This window comes from Xiphophorus couchianus, chromosome 7, assembly GCF_001444195.1.
Source record: "Xiphophorus couchianus chromosome 7, X_couchianus-1.0, whole genome shotgun sequence".
Lineage (NCBI taxonomy): Eukaryota > Metazoa > Chordata > Actinopteri > Cyprinodontiformes > Poeciliidae > Xiphophorus > Xiphophorus couchianus.
In genome coordinates this window covers 15,923,156-15,948,036 of record NC_040234.1, presented here as the reverse complement: position 1 = coordinate 15,948,036, position 24,881 = coordinate 15,923,156, and the positions used below count along the sequence as shown (strand labels likewise).

The following is a 24,881-nucleotide window of genomic DNA, read 5'->3' as shown; positions in this document are numbered from 1 at the left end:
GAGAAGAAAAGAATTGTTACTTGGAGCATATACGCTCTACTGTTTAGTGGTGATGAGCTGTAAACTCAAAGTACAAAATATTTATAAAAAGTAAACTGTAGAATATATATGTATTTATTAAAGTGCATGTTATGTGTATAATGGATGGTGCAAGCTGATGAACACACCTGAGTAAATGACTGAGTCTGTTGAAGGCCTATGTTCTGTCACTAGAAGTGAGATGTTTGGTGTGGTTTGAAAGCCTGACAAGCCATGTAATGTCCATCAATTTGTGCCAAATGTGGACAAATAAAGGCCTACTGTTTTTAATGTTCTCCACTATAAATCCAGCTGCAAAACGTTAGTATATTTGGACTTGCGTTGGTTGAGGCAAATCATAGCTAAACTTAGTTATGCACCAATCAGTTGGAAAAAATATCGCAATCAGCTGATTTCCCTTCATCGTCTCTGAGCAAATAATTAAAATATTAGTTTCTTTCACTTTTTTTATTTAAATGCATCTCAGAACTCCCACTATTTTGAGTCTCTGAATTCATCAACACATTGCAGGATATGGAAAGCAGTGAAGCTATGATAAGAAAAAATTCAAGTCTTTCCCATCTCTAAATTTGTCACAGCAACCCAGATGATCCATTTTCTTACCCTTATAAATATATAAATACCCAGATCCTTCAACCCAGTGAGAACCCCACATCTGAATCCAAAACAGAATAAAACTGAAAATCTAGTCTTGCTTGTGCATTTACTCGTAATTCAGTTCAATTAAATGTAAAACACTTTATTTCTACAAAACCAATGTTCCAACAAATTTAATATCGCAGAACTTTAAGATTAGGCTTTTAATAAAGAGTGATATATTTAAAAAAAAAAGTTTAAAACATCCTGAACTACAACAAGATAGGCTGGATCAGAAATTTATGTTTGAGGGATTTCAAATATGCAGGGTATTGCATGTATGTTTTAACTCTAATTAGTGACAACATTAAATATTACCATCTTACCTGGTTCAGTTGTTTGCCGGTCTTGTAACAGTCGAAGGCAACAAAAAAAAAAACCCTCATCAGGCCTTTGCATGATAACAGATTGAGTTTAACAAGCCAGATGGGATGTAATTGTCTGATCAATCCCATGTTTGTGAGCTTTTATGCTTTTTCTTATGGTTTGTTTTCCTTACATGCTATATCCTCTGCTGATCTGCCGTCCCCTTGGGGAGTGCCTGTATCTGAAATGCTTGCTGCCTGACCAGCGTTGCTTTGCTTGGTTTGTGGAGTCATATTGGGCGTGCTGTCTCAGTTAGGCAGGAAGAGACAGGTTTTTATCTCTGCTCCCGGTCGGCCATGCCGCTGTGGTTTCACCGTTCAGCTTTTCAGAACGGTACCCTGTTAAGTTCTAGGATTTACAGTGTCCTTCTGTAGAGGTTGCTGAGGACTTCACCGCTTTGAGGAGTTGCACATTTTCAAAGGATCATCCTAAATTAACTTTCTTCTCTTTGAAGTAGACTTTGAAAGTGTATACACTCCTATCAAAAAACCAGTTTTTGTGGTGTAGAAAAATAAGCACAAGGTTTTTCACAGGAGGCCAGTTAAAATGAAAAATCAAATCTGTTAAAATTCAGAACATTAAAAATCTCCAAGATTTACTTTTTTTAATACTAACCCAAAATATCATCTATAGTAAATGTTGATGATTTTGCTCCTTGCATCTTTTAGCCAAAGAGGCACAGAGCATTGTTGTGAGAATGTTTGCAGAGAGTTTTGAGACATTAATAAAATGACAACAGGAAAACCTTTCATCCAGGCTGCCTGGCAGTAAATGTAAACTGCAAACATTTCCAACAAGGCCTGGCTGTGCTTTACTTGTGACAATAATTTTATGTTTTCTATATGTTTGAACTCAAGATATGTTGTTGCAAGAAAAAAAAAACTTTTCTACTGACCAAAAACATGCAGATCTGATTAAAATCTCAATTTCAAAGCATTAATCAAGATCAACAAAAGGAGGATTTAACCTGAAGCTGACATTTTGGAGGTCAGAGGGCTCAGTGATGCAGATTGTATAGCAGCCTTGCTTCTGTTAGACTATGCCAGGCTAGCTGTGGCTACAGTGTAGCTCACCACCATCAGCATGGGTGTGTGAATGTGTGTTTGAATGACCAAATGTAGTGTAAAGCACTTTCGAGTCCTCTGTACTAAATAAAGTGTTGTTCAAAGACAGATCATTTCCAATTTTTCATCTAGAAGGAGTTCTGAACTATAGAAAATGACTTAAAAAGGGTTGCTGTGGACAAGAAATGTCCTCAAAATTTGACAAATTTACAGAGCGTTTGCTAGTTATTGTTGCCATAAATTAAAAATGACTAGTATATGGTAGTGCAAACATATGCAAGTCGTTGCAGGTCTTTCTGGCTCTATCAGATGATTGTTTTGCAGTTGAATTACACAGGATATCTCACATTAATGGCAGAAAAGTTTTGAAACTGATTTTACAGGAGATGACTTTCCTACATCACAAAAAGCTGATATTAACAAAGGTGTGTATTCCTTCAGGAGCCACTTTATATCAAGGCAAACCCTAAGTTCATTAAGTTGAAACAAGCACATGGGAAGCAAACATACAACGGATTTAAAACTTTTCCAAGACAAATGCAGGCATTGTTATTTCCAGGCAGGTAAGTAAGTAACAGCAGGCACTCTTTCCAATCACAACTTAAGAGTTGGTCTCTGTACAGACGTGAAGAGGTTAACCCTTCACTTTTGGAAGCCACTGCCTGGTTTTCTTGCCTCTCCTTTACTTTATCACAGTAATTGAGTCTATTTCGTGGCACTCCTGTTTCTTTTCCGAGATATATAATGCACTGGATTGATGCTCAACATGCTCAATCACACAGAACTAATTTGACTCTATTGTTTGACAAGTGTTCCTTACAGCTTGGTGTGAGCGAAATGCAATCTAAGAACAATTATGCCATTTTCTGAGAACAGTATGGGGCAGGTAAGAACCGTTTTAGATTTTCGCAGGTTAAATGTAATGACCACTCTTAAGTACTGAATTGCAGAGTTTGGGAGAAAGAAAAAAAAAAAGTTGACTGCTTTTTCTGCAGGAAAGAAAAGGAAAGTGAAAGATGAAATTCCAACACACCCGCCATTTTTCCTACCAGATTCTTACATCTTGTTTAAAAGCCGGCGGATTGGTGACAGCTGCAGAAAAGAGAGTCGGGTCATTTTATGCACTATTTGGCGAGCATTTAATTTTAATTCTGTATCACATCAGGAACCTAATCTTGAAAAACGGGTTGGTAAAAGATCCTGAACGTTTCGGGCATTTTGGGAGGCAGTTAAGTGAAAGAGCTCAAGGTTGCGTGGGACTGAAGCCCACCTGAATCACATCTTTAAAGCCCCTGTTGGACTTTTAAATTTTTATCACCCTTGATATTTGTTCTCAATGGCAAATTAACAGCCTTCCGTCTGCCATTCAGTTTCCTTTTCGAAGACGAGGCTTAAATTTTGTCTAACTGCCTGAATTTACTACTCTTCTATTTTTCACACGACAGAATCGATAGCGGGACTGAAGAGGAGAGGATAAAAATGTATGGTATCTTGCAATTTAATGGTTGAAAAGATGCAATTTGAAAGATCATAAATTGTGAAGGAGCTCATGCTTCATTGCTCTTGATTCAGTGCTTGCTGTTAGAACTTGATTTGCGAGTGTCTGCAAAGTGTGATTAACGAGGCGATCAATGTGCAGCGCGGCACACTATGGCACTCCTAATGCTCTTCATTAGAATAAATAAAATAAATTGACTGCAGCTCTGTGAAAACTCTGTAATGGTTAAAAATCAAAGAATGTCACCCCTTCTCCCTCTATCCTCCCCCCTTCAGCCACGATTTAGCTTCTCCCAGCCTGCATCCACCTTGATCACATTATCCTGACAGCCTTGTCTCTTAGACTGCAGGGGCCCGGAGACGAGCTCACGGCGAGGAAAGTAAAAGGTAGCGCCGTGTCAACGGGGGCCACAGGCTGTTGCTTAGTTGACTGGTAATCATAAATCGGAGGCTTTTCTACTCAAAGACCTTTGGGGGGGGGAGTGCGGTCTGTGGAGTATTAATGCATGAAATAGCATTTCAAGCTGATAAACGGTTTGCAGGATGGTCAGTCTGCATAGACCGCTTCTCTCATCGTTCTCGTTTCATATTGTTTGGAATAACATTTACCAGAAAAATCTATTCCACTCCATCTCGTCGTCTTACCAGACGGCAGCTTGCCGTGGTGACGGGTGGTCGGTCTCTGCTGTGACGTTTGCATCTCCTCCAGCAATGTTGTCTTTGGATTATTGTCCTGTTAGATTATTCTTGGATTGTGCTCAATACGAGCTGTCATGCAGTCACTTAACTTGGCCCCGGCATTGATTTCTTGTTACCTCATCTGTGAAGCTGTTAAAATCAATTAGGTATGAGCAAGCGGGCTGCAGAATGTATTTGTAAATGAGCTCGTATTGATGTTTTCATCTTTTTCTCTCTATTAAAAGCAAAGTATCGACTCCGACGTTGACCGCGTGTGACATGCTCTCTCTTTATTAAAGTAAAACAAATTAGAGCCAAGGCAAATCTCTCAGTCAGAATCACATCAGAGGAGTGTGATTGCATGTGATGTTTTTTAATTTGTGTGCTGTGGCAGGATTGTAGATGCTGATGAGATGGGGCTCTTTGCAGGATGGTGGTAAGGGGCGTGATGGAGTCTGTACTGTAAGGTGAGTCACCTCTCCTGCCATTCAGAGCCACCTGTGTTAGCTCTCTGGCCATTAAACGTGCTCTGAGAGCTCATTTTTCATGGAGATGTTTAATTGCGAGCCCGCCAAGCCTCTAGCTCTAATAGGCTAAGTGCCAGCTCCTACGGAGACCATGCAAGCTGTATGTGCACAGCAAAACTTTGCTCCGTGCTGCAGCACATCAACACTCATTATTTTAATCATGCTGGAAATCTCACTTTGCTTTCTAATCACCATACATTTGTTTTTAATCTATTTAGAAATTGCCCATAAAGTAATTCCTCCTTGATAAATATTTCCGTCGATGGACGACTCAATTATTTGTGAAAAATTTCTTATTGCAGTTGAACTTAAAAACGGAGAAACTTTCCTGCACACTACAATCACTCTGAAGTGATTGCTTAAATGCATCCATGTGTATCAGATAAAAATGAACTAATTATTTTGACAGGAGGTTCAGTCTTGTATAAAAAATCATTTGTGCTGGGAATTAACTCCAGAGATTTGTGTTTCTAAAAAAATAAAGAGCTTAAACAATTGAACAATCTAAACAAGCGGGACTTCTAGGAAGTAAGAAAGACACAGGACAGAATAAAAATTAAAATGAAATAAACATTTCTTAACTTTTTTACATATATTTATAAATTTGTACACTGCTTCTACTGCTAAAGTATTTATACTGCTTGAATTTATCCACATCTTGTCTTGTTGGCATGTTATGTTATAGACCAACAAAATGGAGCATAGCGTTATGAAGCTGGAGGAAAACAATTTAAGCTTTCTAAATTTTCTTAAGTAGAAGAAAAATCCTTTAGTCTGATACCCCTAATTAAATTCCTGTGAAACCAACTTCATTCAAAGGTCATCTAATTAGTAAATAGAGTCCACCTGTGTGTAAATTAATCAGCGCATAACTCCAGCTGGTCTGAGCGACTCACAGGTTTGTTGGAGAGCGTTAGTAAACAAACAGCATGACGAAGACTAAAGAACACCACAGAAAGGTCAAGGAAACAGTTGTGAAGAAGTTTAGTTACTAAAAAATATATCACAAGCTTCGAAGATCTTACATAGCATCAATCCATCATCTGAGAGAAAAGACTAAAATACTACTGCAGATTCACCAAGAATGCAGTAGACCATTATTCACAAAGTACTTAAGAAGCTCATGGTAACATCTGGAGGAGCTGTAGAGAATCATAGCTCGAGTGTGAGTGTGCTAGCATAAAAACTATTGGCTACGCATTCCATAAATCTAGTCTTTAAGAGGAAGGAAGCCCTTTTTGAAAGAAAGTCATAAAACGTCTTACAGATTGTCTCAATTCACGTAGGAGGTCTGCAAACATGTAAAAGAAGGTTTTCTGGACAGAAGAGGGCAAAATTGACCTCTGCAGCCAACAGGGAGAACACATTTAACCGTGAACAAGCCATCCCCGCACTGAAACGTGGTGGTGACAGAGTCATGCTGTGGGGACATTGTTCTTTTGGATGAACAAGGAGGCTGGCTAGAGTTCATGGTAAGATGGGTGAAGCCAAATACAAGTCAACACTGGAAGAAAACTTGTTCAAGGATGCAAAATACATGGCAGGGAGGTTCAATTCCCAAATGGTGGACATGCAGCTAGCGCTGTGATGCAGTAGTTTAGTTATGAGTTTATTCATGTTTTCAAATCCAGAAAATCTGATTGTGAAAATGTAAATTCACAACTACTTTCCATCCAACCTGAAGAATGGGAAACAACTTCAGTCTCTGAACGGTTGAAGGGGAACCTGAAAAACTGATTTTTGTAATGTTATAAAAATAAGAAAAAGTTTATCTGGTTTGAATATTCAGATACTGGATAAATAAGTATCACTGAAAGAGAAAAAAATAACTATCTCAGCATTGACCAGCAAATACAAATAATGTTTGTTTTTGTTTCCTGATCTACCTCTAGACACAGAAGAAAACTGGCATTTTAAAGAGCTAATAGAGCAAGATTAAGAAATAAGCGGTCCAGTCTTGACAAAATGACAGGTAATAGTTAACTAATGAAATCTGAACAGTCTAACATTTTTCTGTGGTGGTGAAAATTGAATTTTTTTCTAATGATCAAATATGAAAATTAAGTGCTGAAGAGAAAAGGTTCAGTATATTTAAATACACTTCTCCCCCATTTCTATGAAAATGGATGTAGATGTTCTTTCACTCAGTTTATTAGTGTAACACAGAACAGGAGTGGTTGTCTCATTAGATAATGTCACTAATACAGTTGGACTGCAGTGCATTTGTCATTAATTTTCACTAGTAATTTGGCTCGTGAGGATTTTTATGTCTCTGCCACTGATCAATTATTCAAGATGCCGAGATACCGAGTCCAGATTCAACACTAAACTAAAGTGCATCTGCAGGTTTAAAACCTAAAAGCTTTAAAGTGCAGTAAAACAACACACTTTTTTATCAATGTTACATGTTCTACATTAGTACTGTCGATGCTAAGTTTCCACCAGAAAACTTGCTAAGCCCGGTGGTTGGGGCGCTCGGCTGTTATTCATCCAGCCGTCCGCCGTGTTTTTGAGTTAAAAAATGTGTAAAGTTGACAGGAAATTGGAAAATATGACTTGATAATTATGTGCTATTGGAAGATTAATATCTGAACACCAACTATAAAGTCTTAAAAAATGCAAACTTAAATAAATAAGCAATGCTAGGCCTGGTGGGGGCACAAGTAAAGCCTGGTGGCCCGCCAGGTTTATAATGCACTCGGGGAAACCCTTGTCAATGTCTAACTCATTTATAATGTTTATGGAGCAAACAAACTGTCAACTTATTTGCACTAGATATATAAAACAATATTTTGAACTAAAACCACCTTGAGAAACATGTCTATTCTATAAACTAATTTATTTAATTGAGAGCAGATCTGTGTCGTGACTGGACACAAAGAAAGAGGGAAAAAAAAAGAGAAACTCTTGAGATGAAACAGGGTTGGGTCACTATGGGAAAGAATGAGTGTGTAAATATTTAATCGCTTCAAGAATACTGTTGTGCGAAGTCTTAAACACTTCAGAAAACTATTGTGTGAGAACAAAAACAACTACAGCAGCAATAATCAAAGCTATTACATGTCTACGCAAACAAAAGTATACGAAAATTAGGCATTGATGTAATTTTTGAACCCAACATGGACACTTGTTCAAAAATAGGTACCAGATCTGTTTTCACATCTGTAGATTTGTAAACACACAGTATACTAAAAGTTGGAAAAATCATTTAGAAAGCCTGTTGAAGTTGAAAAACTTGTCTGGAAAGTTGAAAGTCTCCAAAAAGGGTTTACATATTAAACATGAAAGTTGGAAGAATAAACTGTTTATTTGCACGTCTGGCAGGTTGATTATCCTTAAACCAGAGGCAGCGCTGTGCAGTTTATATTTCTAACTATTTTCTAGTTGTAGACTCTATAAACAGGCTTACTGCTGAAATTTGTTATATTTTTCCAAAGTAGTTCCCCTATGTTATCGCATGTTCAGCACTCCTCCATAACCTTGTGTAGAGGCCACACTAAAGGAGAATAAAATGAGCACACACATTCTGCACATTTTACAAAAGCTTGACTCCTTAGTAAACCAAAGTCCAGAAGCGTCACCCCCAGAAACCATTTTGTTCATCATGAGATGAAAAATGTATCACAAGAGACTCTGAAGTGTTGAAATCTTATATCAGGCAAGAATAGAAAATGGACAGCATTTACCTAGCTCGCTGTCAAGTGCTCAAAGCACTTTGCTGGACATGTCGTGTTCTCACACTTACTTATGCAGAGCTTTTTATTTCAGTGCATTTTGCCATCACACTCAACACTGAGCATATTGGAGAAAATATGGGGTCTGGTGTGTTGAACAAAGATACTTCAATATGTGCAGTTGAGCTTCTGGAGAGTGTGACCTGATTTTATTCCCTGAGAGTTTGGTCTCTCTGGAGCTGAAGTAACCACTGGATGTTTTTAGATTTCAGAGAGGGAAGAGGAGCAAACTTGTACCTGTTAGAGAACATTTCTTTGATTAACATTTCTATTTTTCTTATTTTTAGACAGTATTATCTATTGTCTTTTTCAACTGTGATGAGCAGAAATGCATAAGTCACCATTTCCCTGGAGCTGTTTAGCCTCCTTTGTCTTCAGAGTTGCAACTTAACTTCTCCCAGTACTACATCCAAAGTGTAGTGAAGAGAAATCGACTCATCTTCCATTATTTAACACCTTACTTTGTCCATAAAATACAAAAATAACTCATTATAATATAAACCCCCTGCAGAGTAAAAGCCTTCTCTCGTTTTTGTCCAGTTGGTCAGTGTCTGCAGGGTTTTCTTCTCTTGCAGCTGTCCGTAAGGGGAGGTCCATTTCTGCTCCCTTGTTTGCTTCATATTTCTGCAGCTAGACTGCAGGTCAAACCGCAGACATGGTGGCCACTGATAGATTTCATAAGAGAGTACTGGATACCCTAAAGTAATTATGGCAGCATTTTGTTTTTTTGTTCTGTTGATGATTTCCCCCGGCGTCTCTTTTCAAAAGGAAGACAATGTGTGCAGTCATTTCTATATTTTTGTTCTTCACCATCAGCCAGAATAGTGCTAATAAACCTTTTTTTAAAAGGTGAACTGTAACACAGTTATGGGAATGGTTAGTTCTTTAACAAAGCCAATTACCCATTTTGTATCTATGTTCTTTAAATAATTTCAGCTGTAATTTTTATGAATAAATCTGAGTTGTTTTTTCCTACTGTGCTTTCAAGATAAGCAAGCAGACTTTATCATATTTTCCACATTATGTCACAATTAAAAAGATCTTACATAATTATTATTTCACTTTGAAGCTTGCTCAAAGAATTTAAAAACCTTCAGACCTAGTGGGGTTTTCTTGGTGATTATAATCAGAAATTTGCTATCTTAGCAAGTGATTTGACATTATTTGGATCTGATTTAAAGTAATTTAACCAATAAGTCCTGAAAAAACATAGAGAATTATAAAATGTTTTTATGAAGTCTAAATTATTGCAGTTATTGGTGCTTTGTACTTGTTTTTAAAAAATAGAACTCGGAGACTGAAAAGTTGAACATTATAATATCTGTAATGCCAGACGTGGGTAGTAACTGGTTACATTTACGCAGGGGATTGTGATCAAAGATGACCCAGACAGCAAGACGCTCAAACTCCTTCATTGAGACAGAGGCTGACCCTAAACCAAGAAGATATCTCTCTTTTTTTCTGTCAAGTTGCCTCCAACTTAAAGATCAAAACCTATCATTCTTAAGCCAAATACTCTCCCCCTCTACTACACCCTGAAAATTGTCAATCAACGCCACAAACTTGTCCCAGTTCCCCATGGTGACTCTGAAGAAGCAGGTCAACCACAATAGCCTCAAGACATCCAGAGCCCTCAGCATCTTGAGACAAATTTGATCTACTTTTAGTTTCAGTCTGCCACAGTGATAAACTTTCTTTAGCCCAACTCAATCTCTGGAGGACATAAGGATCAGACTAAAGGAGCCAATTTTTCGTCATGTGGTCAACCAGAGCTACTGCTTCATAGAGTCTGCATGGTAATGTGAAGGAAGTTGGCTCAAACTAAGAGCAATTCAAAGACCTTGCAGATAACCACAAAACTTACCTGCAGAAGGTAAATCACTCCCCTAGAACCAGACTGTTTGTGCTTGGCCAGGTTGAAAACAAAGGAGCAGTAGAAAGCATGGCTCACTGCCCTTTGGTGAGGAATGTGGAGGTGAACTAGATGGACCTAAGCTTAATGTTGATTTAATTGCATCTGATTGTTAAAATATCTTAGTAAATTACAGATTAATGTAATTTGTTAACTGGTTTCCACATGGAATGGGATGTTTCGCCAGCTGGTTAATGTTGACATTATTTTGTTAATTTCACAGACAAAAATAAATGTTTTTAACTTGCGGTAAATCTTAAATTTTATTCCCTGCAGGATTAAAATACATACTATATATTCCTTTTTATATACGCCTTATACTCTCTTCATGGAATGCTATTACACGTTTCCAGGTATGTCTTTAGCTCCCTCTCTTCCTGCGTGTTGAGAAAATGCTCCTGCTGTTGCTTTCTGCCTCATAATAGTATAAATTCACTGATTTGAAACTTTGACATCACACTTCATATCACGCCCGAGAACAAGAAGCCGGGAGGGGGCACAGGGCAGCCGAGCTGTGAATAGACCTCATCAGTGAGGGTGCGGGTTCACATCCTTATATTAGTTATACTGGAGTCACCCTCCCCGACCTAAGGCAAATAAGCCACTTAACGCAATTATTTGCAATCACTAAAGGTGGTATTCATTATAAAAGATTTTTTCTTTCTTTGCCTCAATATAATTTCCTATTGTTCATGTGAAAATGGCAACCAAAAGAGCATTTTAAGTGTTATTATGGAACGAAGGGCATTTTTTTTCCCCCCAGGAGCTGGCTTTCAAAGTCTGAATAAACTTTTAAATTGTGAGATAAAACTCTGCTTTACTGCGCTGACCCATGCGGGGGGAGAAAATGGCAGGCTTCAGCAGCACATTGTATTGGGCATGATTTGTAAATAGGGGCTTTTTAAACACAGTACAATGCTCCATCATGAATATTTCAGTAGTTACACATTTCAAGCTATTGTAGTAGTTGGACTGTTTTTATTAACCTTATCAGGAGGTATTGTGGTCTGAGATTTTCCATCTCAAGGAAAATTGTCCTTTTGGGAAGAATAGTCACTGCAAACTTTTTCTCAGATGTTTATCTGTACATCTGTCTTTATTTGATTGCAGCACAGGAACGGAAGCCGTGCTACCTTTGCCCTCCTATCTGTGCAGGCTGGAATGTGCTAGTTGGTAATGCATGCCAAATATGTGACTAATTAACAACTCCCTCACGTTGCTATATGTTTTGTTTTTTTGTTTTTTTGCTCCGCATATTTTTGCCTTCCAGATAGTAATGCAATTAGGCGCAACATTTTTTTTTTCTCTTTGCAAAATTGCTTAAGTAGACGTAATTAGGGAGTGAATGTTTTGATGAGAAGAGAACTTATGGAATATATCCACAAACCTTTCCATTGTAACATCCTAAAGTTGCTGTAAGAATCATGCATCTGTAATTTCTGTAGTGTCTATTTTAATACAATACTCCTCATGAAGATTAGGAGCATGATTGGTGGCTGTAATTGTTCTGCTGCTGGATAAGTGCCTCCTTCTGTGTTTTGGTCACGTTGGTAAAAACGTAGTTTTTTTCTCCTTTCCTGGATGGCATCTTTCTTGAGTAAAAAGCCAAAGTTTCTTGATTGTCTAAATTGTATGTAATAATTTGTTGTTGGATGCAGTTCTGCAAAGAAAGAGGAATAAAACATTGGTCAGGGAGTGGTGGATTATCATAATAACAGAAAAATGCTGTGATGAAAACCAATATTATTTTTTTTAATATTTTAAGTTTGAATAGGTTATTTATCAGGGACCATGCAAAATTACTAATTGTCACCATAGAGTGAATAAAAATAGTATTATTTGAGAAAGCATTCCCATCACGCTGTTTAAAATGCAGAAAACAAAATGTTTGATATTTTCAATAACGCCAGTGCCTCTGGTCTTTCAAGGCATCAAATGACAATAAAAAAGCATTAAACACAGTATAAATACAAAACACCCACACTGGATAAGAAACTTGGGTCGGGAGCCCTCGTTAGCCAGTTTTCCACTCCATTTTGTTAAACAAAAGTTTCCAGGCCCACAAAAGCAGCACAACCCTTTGGAAAATAACCAAGGAATATTTAAGAATATCTATTGCAGAAAATATGTATGTTTTCTGACACAAATAGCAATATTTTTCAGTAAAAACCTCAACTTTTTTCTATAAACAATTTATTCTAAAAATGTTAGATATTTAGAAAATAATCCCTTGTAAAAGTTAGTGACATCCTTTTATGAAAATTCAAGATATTGCATTAAGTTTTTTTAATAATTCCTCCTCGTTGTACCTTTGCCTGCATTTGCCATGGCAAAGCAACAATGTCTATCTGGTCTAAAGGTCAGTTGCCTTTGACTCCAGAACCACATGTGACTCTTTGGACCTTCCACAGTGGTTCTCAATAGTTTTAGGCAGAAATTATATGGAAAATGTGAGTCATTTTTGAAAGAACTGCAATGTAACATGTTTAGATTTATGTTTTTATAGAGGAAATTAAAGACTTAAACCGCTAGCACAACAGGACCTGGAACCAGAATGAGCTTAACAAAAGTATCCAGCAACGAATGATGGAAAACATGGAGCTTGAATACTCAGGCAAGAATTGAAAATGGCATTGGGTCCAGGTGAACAGCCGTGTGAGAGTGAGAGCAGGGGAACTGAGGGAGATACACTAATAAACACAGATAATAGAGAGGGAGCAGAGCCAGAAAGAAAAGGATCTACAAATCAAAGGGAAAGAGCCTCAGAATAACATAAGAGAACAATCTAAGATGCACAAAGGGAAGAACACAAGAAAACAAGTAATAAACCAAACACAAAAGAATCGACTTATGTGGCAAGACCAAAGTAGCAATAATTAACCCCGAAATTGACAGAATGTGAAAAGACCTAAATGGGAATAGTAAAGCCCAGAAGTGAACAGAAAACAAACACAAAAGACTCACTGAAAGTAAAACATAAGGTAACAGGCCATAATAATACATGAACTAAAACTAAAGTTAGCAACAGCTGAGACAACACTGTAAATTTAATAAGACAGTGAAAATAAGCATAAAGATTGAATACCTTCTACCACTGTATCCAAAATGTTACTTTATTTACTCACAACTGTGCTAAACAGTGGCTGAAGATAGCCTGATGTTTTTGGATTTTGAATGATGTCCAGATGCTGCTGTACTTCATAATTTTGCAACAAGTATCCAAAGCTTCATCCTCTGTTTCGCTTTTTTGCACAATGAAATGTTTCACACTTCCAAATAAACGTTCATATCAGAGAAAGTAAACTGAGTGAAATTAAAAGGAAAAAAAACTGTTTCTATTTCTAAAAGAAGAAAATGTTCTAAACCAGTCATAGATAATTGCTAATCTATGACTTCAAAGTGTGGTTGATGGTCTCGAAAGCTTTGACTGGTAATGGACCTAAATTTGTCTCAGTTCTGAGCCACCCAGGCATCTTCTCTCTGTTTTCCCAAGACCAGAACTTAAAAAGGAGAGGCAGCATTTAGTTTCTATGCTCCTCAGATCTGGAACAAACGGCCCAAAAACCTGAGATAAATTGATCATTTTAACATTTCATTAATTTCATATTTTTATTACTGTTCCTTATGTCTTGATGCAGTGTTGCAGTCAAGACCACCAGTGTTGACCAGTGGTGCAGACCAAGACCAAGACCAGAGTGTATCGAGACCGAGACAGGACCAAGACTTTTAGGGTCCGAGACCGAGTCAAGACCAAGACCAGTGCCCAGCACTACATGACACAATAAAATGTGAAATATGATCAAAATTGCTAATCAAATTGATCTGAAAGATTCATATTCCCATAAAAACACCTAGATATTAAATACTTAGAGCTGAAATAAATTTTACCTATATTAAAACCAGAACAAACTCTTTGTTCTGCTTATGTAGAAAGACAATGCCCTGGGCATTTGCCCATATCATTCATATCAGAAATCAGCACTGGGTGAGGCTCCAGTACAGGGCCGGCCCAGGCCTCCATGGGGCCCTAAGTGAAATTTGGTTTTGGGGCCCTCTAGTCCTGCTAACAATGTGGACTGGCTGCAATCAGGAGCCCGATCATTAGATCATTCACACACCTGCTATAGCCTTATTGCTCTGGCATCTCTCTTATCAATAAAATAATAATTTCTACATACATTATCAAATATATATTATTGTATAAACAAATCACTTCATGATGAAATTGTTTGTTTTTGATATTATAATGACAGAAATTATTACAAAAAAAAAAAAAAAAAATCAGCTCCACTGAGGGGGCCCCTTTGTGGCCCTCAGGGCCCTAAGCGGCTACTTAGTTTGCTTTGCCTTGGGCCGGCCCTGCTCCAGTCCTATCTTCTTAGTAAAGAGAAGTTCAGAAGACTCGGATCGTTCATGAATGTCACGTCACTATATTGCAGACTTTTGGACACAGTGTTGTCCCATACATGCTTACCTTTCTTTGAGCTTCTTTTCTAAGTGACGAAAAAAGTTAGACGTAGTCCCCACCGTCTGTGAAAGCGAAGCGCTGCAGAATTAGCTGTCGCCATCGGATATCTTATGATTTATGCTGCGCAATTCTATTACTGACGATTAGACAGACATCTTCTGCCGCTCAAAGGAAACCACTGCGCATGTCTTGGAGCGCCGCTTGCGAGTGAAAGGTGGGGAGTGCGTGGGGGGAGTAACAGAAACACGTAATTGGTAAGTCACGTTATTGCTTGGATTTTAATCGGAGCGTTTTGCTTCCAGTGAAAACAAACATGTTAACAAATACACTGGACAGTGTGCTGTAAGTTTGGTGATATTTCCACAGTTGGGGTCTTGACTGGTCTTGAAATAAAATCCCGAGTCCTCAGCGCCCGAGACCGAGACAAGACCGAGACCAAATGCGGTCGAGTCCGAGACCATAAAAAATGGTACTACAACACTGTCTTGATGTAATGTAACGTTTTCGCCTCTGTTCCTTTATTTTCCACTAAAGCACATTGAAATTTCTTTGTGTATGAATGATTCTATACCAAAAAGCTTTCTTTACTTTGGCAAAAAATTGGGCAATTAAAATTGGGATGTTCTACTTAAATGTTTTGTTAGGTTTCTGTTGGCATTGCCTCATTTTCAGTCAAACCCAGCTCTGCCCGAAGCGTCTGAAGCGCTGACTGCCATTAAGTCTCAAACAGAAAGGGGAATTTGTGGAGGCATGAGCATCTGTGTGAAAACTGGAAGCAGCACGATGCGTCACAATCGCCTCTGATCAGTTACAATGGGAATAAATAATTCATGCTGTAGCAAACGAGTCTAATTAGCAGGCAGTTTGGGTCCTTTGATAAAGCCGAGGACTAATTCTGTGAAGGGCAGGAAGCTCTGTCATCAGTCAGCCCTGAACAGATTAGCATCTATTATGAATGAGGGACGAGCAGCCTGGTGAAACCGAGTGTGTCCGAGAGACAAACTTAATAACTCCTGCGATGGGACGCAACTTCCCCCCCACACTACCCCTCTCTCTGTGACTGGAGCACACACATGCTCCCTCTCATCAGGCGACGCCGCCATGATGCAGGTAGCGGCAGTGGAGTCCATCACCCTGACAGCTGTGGAAATACACTCGCCATGCTGCATTAAGGAGGATCCACCCGGATTTAGCAGCACGCTTAAACACAAAAGGAACCTCTGACGGCCCCCACACACCCCTCTTCCATGCCTGTTCTCCACGTCCTATTCAAAGCAAATATCACTGAATCCTAATGCCGTGTTTCCTCCTTATTGGAGGATTTGTCGGAGCCGCTCAGAGTTCAGCGTTTGTGCCCCGTCTTTTTTCCGGCGAGAACAGCACAATTGAGGCCAATTAGAACTGAGCGTGACAAGCAAAGGTCCCGGTATCAGGCGGGACAAGCGTGGGCGGGGTGAACTTGTCAGCCCTACATTGAGGGAGATAACAATAAATAGCTAATAATGGCACTTAATTGAGCTTGATTAAGTTGATTTGTTATGGAAAAAGAGCTGCGGGATGGTGAATGTGACGAGAGATGGATTTTAATAGATAGAAAATACTGTTGGGGCTTTGCTGCACAGAGGGGCTGCAGAGGGAAAATAAGGTGGCGGATAGACCCTGAATGGGTCCCCATGAGACATATTTGAGATAATTAGATAAATTTTACTCTAACATACATCTCCCAGTCAAGGACACGGTGATGAACATGTTATATTTCTCATACATCTCCAAGAAATGGCTGCTCTCATTATTTTCCCCTTCCCAACAAGTGCAATATGTTCGTACAGTATATGAATGTGGTTGAATGCTATAATGGGAGCAGTAATGACTGCCAGATAATTATCCCTCCCACTCAGACTTGACGGCTGCTGAATTTCTTTCATTTCACTACATAATTGTCTGTGATTGAACTGGAGATTTCATATAGTTCTCTGTTCTTTCAGGCAGAGTTGACTTTCCACGAGGATGGCAGATGGATGTCACGGAGGCCCCTACAAGTCTCCCGAATTGCCCCGTAAACAACAAGCAATAGTGAGCGAAGTTTCCCTCCGGCTTTGAATGTGCCGCCGCCAATTTTCCCTCGAAAGCCGCAGAAAGTCAGATGAAGGGAAGTTTAATTAAGTAAGAACCTGTTGAGGAAGATTTCCAATCATGGTCTTCAGAATGAGAGCATTCAGCGTATTCATCTCCAGGCGATACGCGCTCTCTTTATCCAAGAGTGAGCTGGAGTTCTCTAGAGGGACCCCAGTTAATTGAATACATTAAAGTGTAGCGCCCGGGGCTTTATTTATTTTTCTACTTTAGTCAGGCTTGTTTAAAGGAGACCAACTGCTGATGTTTGGCCCCTTCTAGAGTATAAATGGTCTCTACACTGGGAGTGGCACGCAGGAGCAGCGGCTTGAGAAGGGATCTGATTTAATCCACTGCTTCCTTTATTCACCCAACCCCCTGAGACTGAACCTAGTTTGTATACTTGGCAGTCATTCAAATGTGCATCTTGGCCCTTAGGCCTGACTCCCATTATTCATTCATGGGACTTAATATGTAGAAAGCTATGATGGTTTTATTTTCCCTGTTAAGCTTCTCTGCAGCTCCTGCTTCATTCATACAGCCTTGTAACTTTTTATGATAAGTTGCACAAGATTTTCTGCAAACATGAGCCAACTCAACTTTCATTCATAAATCAGTTTTATGGATGTGGCAGTATCTCAAACTTGTAGTTGGGTGGAGGGTTTGTTTTTTTCTTGTATTTTGAATTGTGTAGAATTTCCAGAGACTTTTATATGAATTTGTGCAAATCAAAATGAGTAACACTTAGGCTAAAGGAGTAAATGTGAGTAACAAGGCTTTTCTGGGATATTTGCAATATAATGCACAAAATCATAATCACAGTTAACTAATCTCTTAGTGAATTAGTAGAATCTCACAATGACAGTTTTAGGAAAATCCAAACTTTATTTGAAATATGTTTATTTAGAGTAGAGTATTGAGAAATATAATAATAATAATTTTTTAAAAATCCCCCCTGCCACACTTACTGTAATTTAAGCATATTTTTAAATTATAGTTTACATTTTTGACTCAATCAAAGTGCTTTGACAATTTTAATTAGTGCTTCATGACTTCTTGTTTCACTGGGGAGTAAATATGACGTGACACAGAGGCCCATGTGACTTGGCCTCTCTTCAAAGTTGGTCCTTTTTTTTTTTTTTTACCCGTCCAGGGGTCTTTTGTGGGCTCTAGTGTCCCTTATATGATAGTAGGCTGACAGGAAACGGGGAAGGAGAGGGGGGAAGACATGCGGCAAATGTCGTCGGGTCCGGGAGTTGAACCCACGACGGCCGCGTCGAGAACTTGAGGCCTCCAAATACGGGTCGCGCTAACCGCTACGCCACCACGGCACGTCCCCAAAGTTGTTTTTTTTTTGTTAGTTTTTTTTTGTGTTGATCTTTTAAGACAGAGTGAGAGCTCTTCTCCAAAACTTGTCAATGTCTGTTGTCGAAACAAAAATTAATAATCGAAAATGTCCTTTGTTTTATCATGTTGCTGCCATTTGACATTTTTCTGCTTCATTGCCTGATCGACAGAGCTTAAGGAAACTATGAAGTACTGCCACCGTTAGATCTTTGAGTACTTTAAGCTGATACTCAGTGCATCTCTATGGTAACAGCTGATAAATAAGGAAGCAGAAGCTTTAACACCATGTTGGATTTTGAGCTTTTGTTCAAACTGGTCTTGATATATAAAGTTCCTTGATCAAATATCATTATTACACATAGAAGGAGGATGATTGGGAAGGTAAAAAATAAAAAGGAGATTCAAATCTCGATGATAGAGAACTGCATCAATATTTTTGCTATTGCCAAAAAGATTCATTTACTTTTCTGCATGTCTTTACTATGGTTACCAATAAAGATGGAGGATGGTGCAACTGTGCTTTCACAAGTGTGCGACCAACACTTTTCCGCAAAGTGATTCACGTGTTCAGACAGTATTCTTGTCTACTGCCTTCTTCTTTCTATTATTGGCAAGTTTTCTACAGTATAAATGGGTAAAACAAACTGACTCTAACGGTGTATTGTTAGTGAATTTGAGCAGATAGCATTACAAAATATTTAAAAGTTTCTCACTGTATGTCATTAAGATGAAATAAGATAAGATAGTGTTTTTCTGAAGATCTTAAAATTTACCTAACAGTTGAGCTTCTGGCCTGTTGGAGGAAGCCAGAGAACCCACACATGCACTGGGAGAATATCCAAACCTCATCACAGAGAAAGACCCCAAGATGGGTTTTGAACCTATGACTTTCGTGCTGCAAGGCAACAGTGCCACCAACTGCATCATAATGCAGCAAAGGTTGGGGAACCAGTAAATGCAATTTATTATGTAATAAAATCAGCTATCTGAATAAGGTTAAAATAGTGAAGACTTATGCAGAGACGCTGAGTGTAACAGAAAATAAATGTTTGCACACACTTTCAGAAATGTTTTCAAATTCAGTCATTTCAGTAATATTATTTTCCTCATTATTTTCTTAAAATAGATTTTATTGTGAAAAGCTAGAATGTTTAACCTGTTGTTGTCTTGTCTTTGCTTTGCATTTTGCATTTGTTTTTGCATTTCAGTGCAGTAATCCTTACATGTGTCCAAATTCCTTATTGCAAAAGAAAACTGTCTCATGTTTTATCACTTATGTCAGCCATCCCAGCGTGCCTCATGACTTTCTTGTCTTTTTTGAAACACACTCCTGAGGATTCACCTTACAGAGTGAAAGCTGCATCTAAACCCGAACCTGAAAAGGACAGAATCTCTGTGGGAATGACAGAGCACAGTTTGCACCCAACAGCTTGTCTGGTGGTCCTCGGGGTGTTACCGTCACGCGATGTGTGAAATTCAGACTGCGGCTCCCCCCCACATCCCCAGAGGGCAGGGAGATCAGATCCCTGGACGATACTCATTAGTCAACATGCTCCTCACCCTCTTCGTCACATTTATCACCAACACACAGTGAAACTTACTTGCACAAGCATATTATATGCTCATTAATAACCTGCGGCAGCATTCATCTTGCAGAGAGGAAATTAATTCCCTTGCTCTTATGCACTTGTTCATTTTAATGTCAATTGTCAGAAAGCTTTTTCTTTGTTTTGCTAAGTAGGCTTTGCAGTGTCCATTCAATCATAGTTAAAAAGCTAATGGGACAAATTTTATTTGGCATTGTTACTCTGAGTAAGTGTTTTGAAAGGTTCAAACTTTAATTATTTTTAGGGTAACAAACTTTTACAGAGCGAAAGGAGAAACAAAGGGGGGCTTTTCAAATGGGAACACACCTGCTGAGGAAGTTTAATCGGAGAACTGTATGTATTACTCACTTCTTTAAAGAAATGAACGCCTCTTTAGAAGAGAGAAGGATAAAACTGCAATTTTATGCAAACAACTGAACTGCACATTAATGGAGTAGGACAACATGTAATAAATGAAGATTCATGTTTTAGGCCAAAAGTAGTATTTTTTGCTCAAAATTTGACTGAAAATCATGAAGTACGCCAAACACACTCTCCACTGTGGCATTTGATGGTGGCAGTATCATGCTGTGGGAATGTTTTTCCTTTCAACTGAGAAAAACTTTGGGGAAAAACAGGCAGAGGCGAACAAAAGAAAAAACGACCCAAAACAAACTGCCTTTTATCTACAGTAAAATAGTTTGGATCAAAGCACATGTATGTATTAGAATGTCCTAGTTAAAGTAGAGACCAACGTTTAATTGAGAATCTGTGGCAAGACTTGAAAATTGATGACTGAGGTGGAGCTATTTTGCGAAGAAAAATGTACAGAAATTTCTTTAACACATCCTAAGACTTATATTTTTTTTATTTTAGGGCAACAAACTCTTAAAGGACAAATGAGATGGGGGTTGGGAGTATTTTACATGTGAACCTGCTGATGAGTAGATTTAATCAGAGTGAGTAAAACACTCGGACTTAAATACCGGGATGCTTCTTAATAATAAAACGTCCAAACTGAGATTTTAAATGAACAAGGTGATTAAGAGCGACCGAGCTGGGCATTTATGAAGCCGGGCTGCATGTAATGAATGAAGATTCATGCTTTAGTCCCAAATTTGAATTTTTTGCACAAAATGTGCCCAAAGAAGGGAGCTGTTAATCACCTTACTGACAGGAGTAACTGCTTTCATTTAACCTTGACTGAAGATGGTGAATTCTGAAGCGTTTAATTGGATACATCATTTAACAGAATGAACAGAGCAAATTTTCACGTATTCAAAGGCTCAGATTGACAGACAGTGGCAGTAAGACCCACCACAATTAAAGCTGATCTGTATTCACTGGCCCTGTCACCCATCGCCATTAGTGATGTGACTGTTTGATCATCTCTGCAGAGAAACTTTGCTGAACTTCACCTTGTTTTGAAAGGAACAGACGTAGAATGAAAGACGAAGGTTCAGGAGGGCTAGGGAGGTGTAACAAACCACACACACACCTCTGGGCCCAAAGTTCCCCCTGACGCACCTTCAGTCCTGAAACTGGACATGACAGGACAAAAGAAAACAGTGAGATTCTCATGCCATTATGTTTATTATCTCCATCAGTGGCTTAATTGAAATGTTTCAAAATCAGAAGATGACAAACGTTGGAAGTAATGGCTTTGTCTCGACGCTCTCGGCAGACAATTGCCCCAGCGATGTGAGAAACTGTGTCAAGCGGCACTCAGTGAAATGTGCGGCAGACACTTAATTGTTTTCCTGCCTTTGACTTTGGAGAGAACAAATCCAATCTGCATGTCAGACATTTCCTCTGTGACTAAGCCTAACCAGCCAAAGCATGTTTGGTTAAGCAACAAGCCCCAGGGTTACATTTCAGATTTTGCAATGACACTTTTTGTTAATACACAAACTACATTGTGTTATTTAAATGAACATAGCTTTGGGAGGTTTCTGGTAACCAGATCCAGTGTTGAGTCTCTTAAAGTGGCTTCCCTCAGGGCCCTTTTGAGAGTGCTGGGGGAAATTCGGCAGAAAAATGAATTAAACTTTTGACTTACAATTGAAGAAGTTAAATTTTTAGGTCATTAACAAAATGTCTATATATGCTATGGTGGAAAATCAGCTTTCTGAGGCAGTTTAAAAAGCCCTTGTCATGTTTTCCTTAATATAAATATTTCGATTTGTATGAAGTTATTCATATGCTACCTGTAAGTATTTATATAAATTCAACTTTTTCACATTTATCCCATCACAACAACTAATTTCAATGTATCTTATTGGGATTGTATGAGACAGGCAGACACAAACCTAGTTAGACTCCAAAATATGCACATTGTAGTGTTTATTCTGATATCCCTAAATGCAATCCATTCCCTGGTTGATAAGCAGAGTTTACTCATGTGTAATGTAACCTCAGTTTAGATCCAGCTGTCTGTGAAGGTCTCAGAGGTTTGTTAGAGAACATTAATGAACACAGAACATCATGAAGACCAAGAGACAAGGAACAGCGAATATACCAAGGTGTGGTGATGTTTAAAACAGGGTCAGGTTATAAAACAATATCACAAACTTTGAACATTTAACAGAGCACCTTTCAGTCCGTGATTTCAAACTGGAGGGAATATGGTACATTTGTAGAAGGAGCCAAGAGCCCATTGTCAACTCTGGAGGAGCTGCAGATGTATAAACATCTGCACTTTGCAAATCTCTATGCATGAAGAAAGTTATTGTTGAAGAACAAAAGCTGTCTTGTTTGGAGTTTGCAGCAAGTCATATAGGGGACACAGCAAACATGTAGAAGTGGATGCTCTGGTCAGCTGAGATCAAAACCAAACTGTTTGCTCTACATTCAGCTGAACACTGCACATCACCATAATTTCCCTGTTCCCTCCTGAAACTGGGCGGTGTTAGCATCATGCTATGGGCTGCTTCTGCAAGACTTAAGATTGAAGTGCTGGTATGCATTCTTGCTCCAACATTTTTATAAAATAAAACATTATATTAAATAAATAGTAAAATACCAGATTTTTGCAAAACTTGGTGACATGCCAAAAAAGTCCAGTCCTAAATTCAAGCAAGAACATGTGACAAGACTATGCATTCTCTCCATCCAGTCTGACTGAGCTTGAGTTGTTTATCTATAGATGTGCAAAGATGGTAGATACGTTCACTAGATGACTCGCAACTGTAATTGCAGTGAAATGTGGTTTCTACAAACTCAGGAGAACTTACGTATACTTGCGTATTATGTGCTGCTTTGTGATGGTCTATCAAATAAAATCCCAATAAAATCCATTAAAGCGAGGTTGCAGCGTGTCAGCATGAGAAAAAGTCGAAGGGGTTTGAATTCTTCTGCAAAGTGCTGCAACTGTTTATACAAATGCGAAACATCAAACTCGGCAGCTTTATTTACTTCATGCCATCCTCATGGGAAAAATCCTCTCAAACTTTCAGCAACTGGGAGTGATAACAATGTCCCGCAGCTGGATTTGATCATCGCTGCCATTTTTCAAGCAGAAGAAAGGCATGTTAAAGGAAATGCAGATCGAGGAGACCAAGAGTCAGATCCTCTTGACTGTTGTTCGTTCTGCCACCACCACAATACAAACCATGTGTGCTGCTTTTAAGTGGTGAAAATAATCTCAAGATTACAGAGTGGTCCATGGTGCTAATTGTCTAAGAGCTGTTTTTGTTTTGCTCCCAATAATTCTCCCTTCAAGCACTCACCCAGAATGCCTTTTTTACTAGATTTGGTCAAACTGTTAGCTTTGGAGATATTATCTGATGTCAAATGTAATGAGGGAATCATCATTTCAACATGTGCGGTGGAAACAGAGCCTCACACATGTTCTGCGGGACAGCTGTCGTAACAGATTTGAAATGTGAGGAATTTCAGACGAGAGGCTCTCAGCGCCGACTCGCTGATGTGTGTGCTGTTCTCATGCTCACTTAGGAAGGCGGCGGATTTATGACATGTGAAAAAACTTCAGTCATGAGGGAAACAAAATCAACTAAGTCTGGCTAGTCTACGCTGAATTATTTATTCTTGTTGGGTGAACACAAATCTAACACTATAAAAGGAAACTTTCAAAGAGAGATTTTTGTTTTATGCTCCTAAAGAGATCCATAGCTGCTCAGGCTTTCTGAAGCTTTCTGAAATGCTTTTTTGACATAATTTTAATTTTGCTTTTCTTAAAAAATATAAAAGTTGAGGACAAAAGAAGTGTCAAGTCCAAGATGCCATTTACAGCAACTGATGATGAAGAAATGAAACCTGACAGAGATGTCGCCCTCCATCTCATCATCTACTGTGTCAAGTTTCCGCCTCTCTGAGAATCACTTTTTTGTGCAAAACACTGTTTTGTCAGTCAAACTGTTTTCTTAGGTATTTTTCATAGATTCAGTTGAAGCATTGGGGCTCAGCCATGTCTTTGTAAAAAAGGAGCTAGTGAACGTCTGAAGATCTAATTTAAATTAGTTTGCCTAAAATCTATTTTTATCACTTGACAGGAAGACACTGCTTCGTCATTTGAGATATGGAGTCATTTTGTGCATAAGTATCACATACAGTAAGTGTGACTAACAAATGTTCCTCTCAAAAAGTTCATGAAATGGGATAATAATTAATGAAAATAGGCCAAAACACAACCAAGCACCACTTCTTGCAACAACATAAAAACAGTTACAAGAATATCTGACTGCTTTATGGAAAAGAACAAATAATTGAGATTTTAACTTACTCTAATGTGTGGGTTTGCCTCAGTTTAAGGTTTGTCTCAAAATATGTGACCAGTCTAGAATAACCGTCCATCTTCGACACGTCTGCATAGGTTTTATCTATATTTAAAGTGGTCCTTTTACCAAAACTGCAAAAATGAACTTTCTTTTTCATTTTTTATGTATCAACAAATTGA

At 38.6% G+C, this 24,881-nt stretch overlaps 1 long non-coding RNA gene across 1 annotated transcript in view; it reads left to right on the top strand.

The window, feature by feature from the left end:
• The window catches only part of LOC114147690 (uncharacterized), a 31,853-nt gene extending 14,050 nt beyond the window's left edge, over window positions 1-17,803 (top strand). Inside the window, exon 4 of the long non-coding RNA XR_003596099.1 lies at window positions 16,907-17,803. This is a non-coding gene — a long non-coding RNA (uncharacterized LOC114147690). The remainder of the gene's footprint in view (window positions 1-16,906) is intronic.
• The last annotated feature ends 7,078 nt before the right edge of the window (window positions 17,804-24,881 follow it).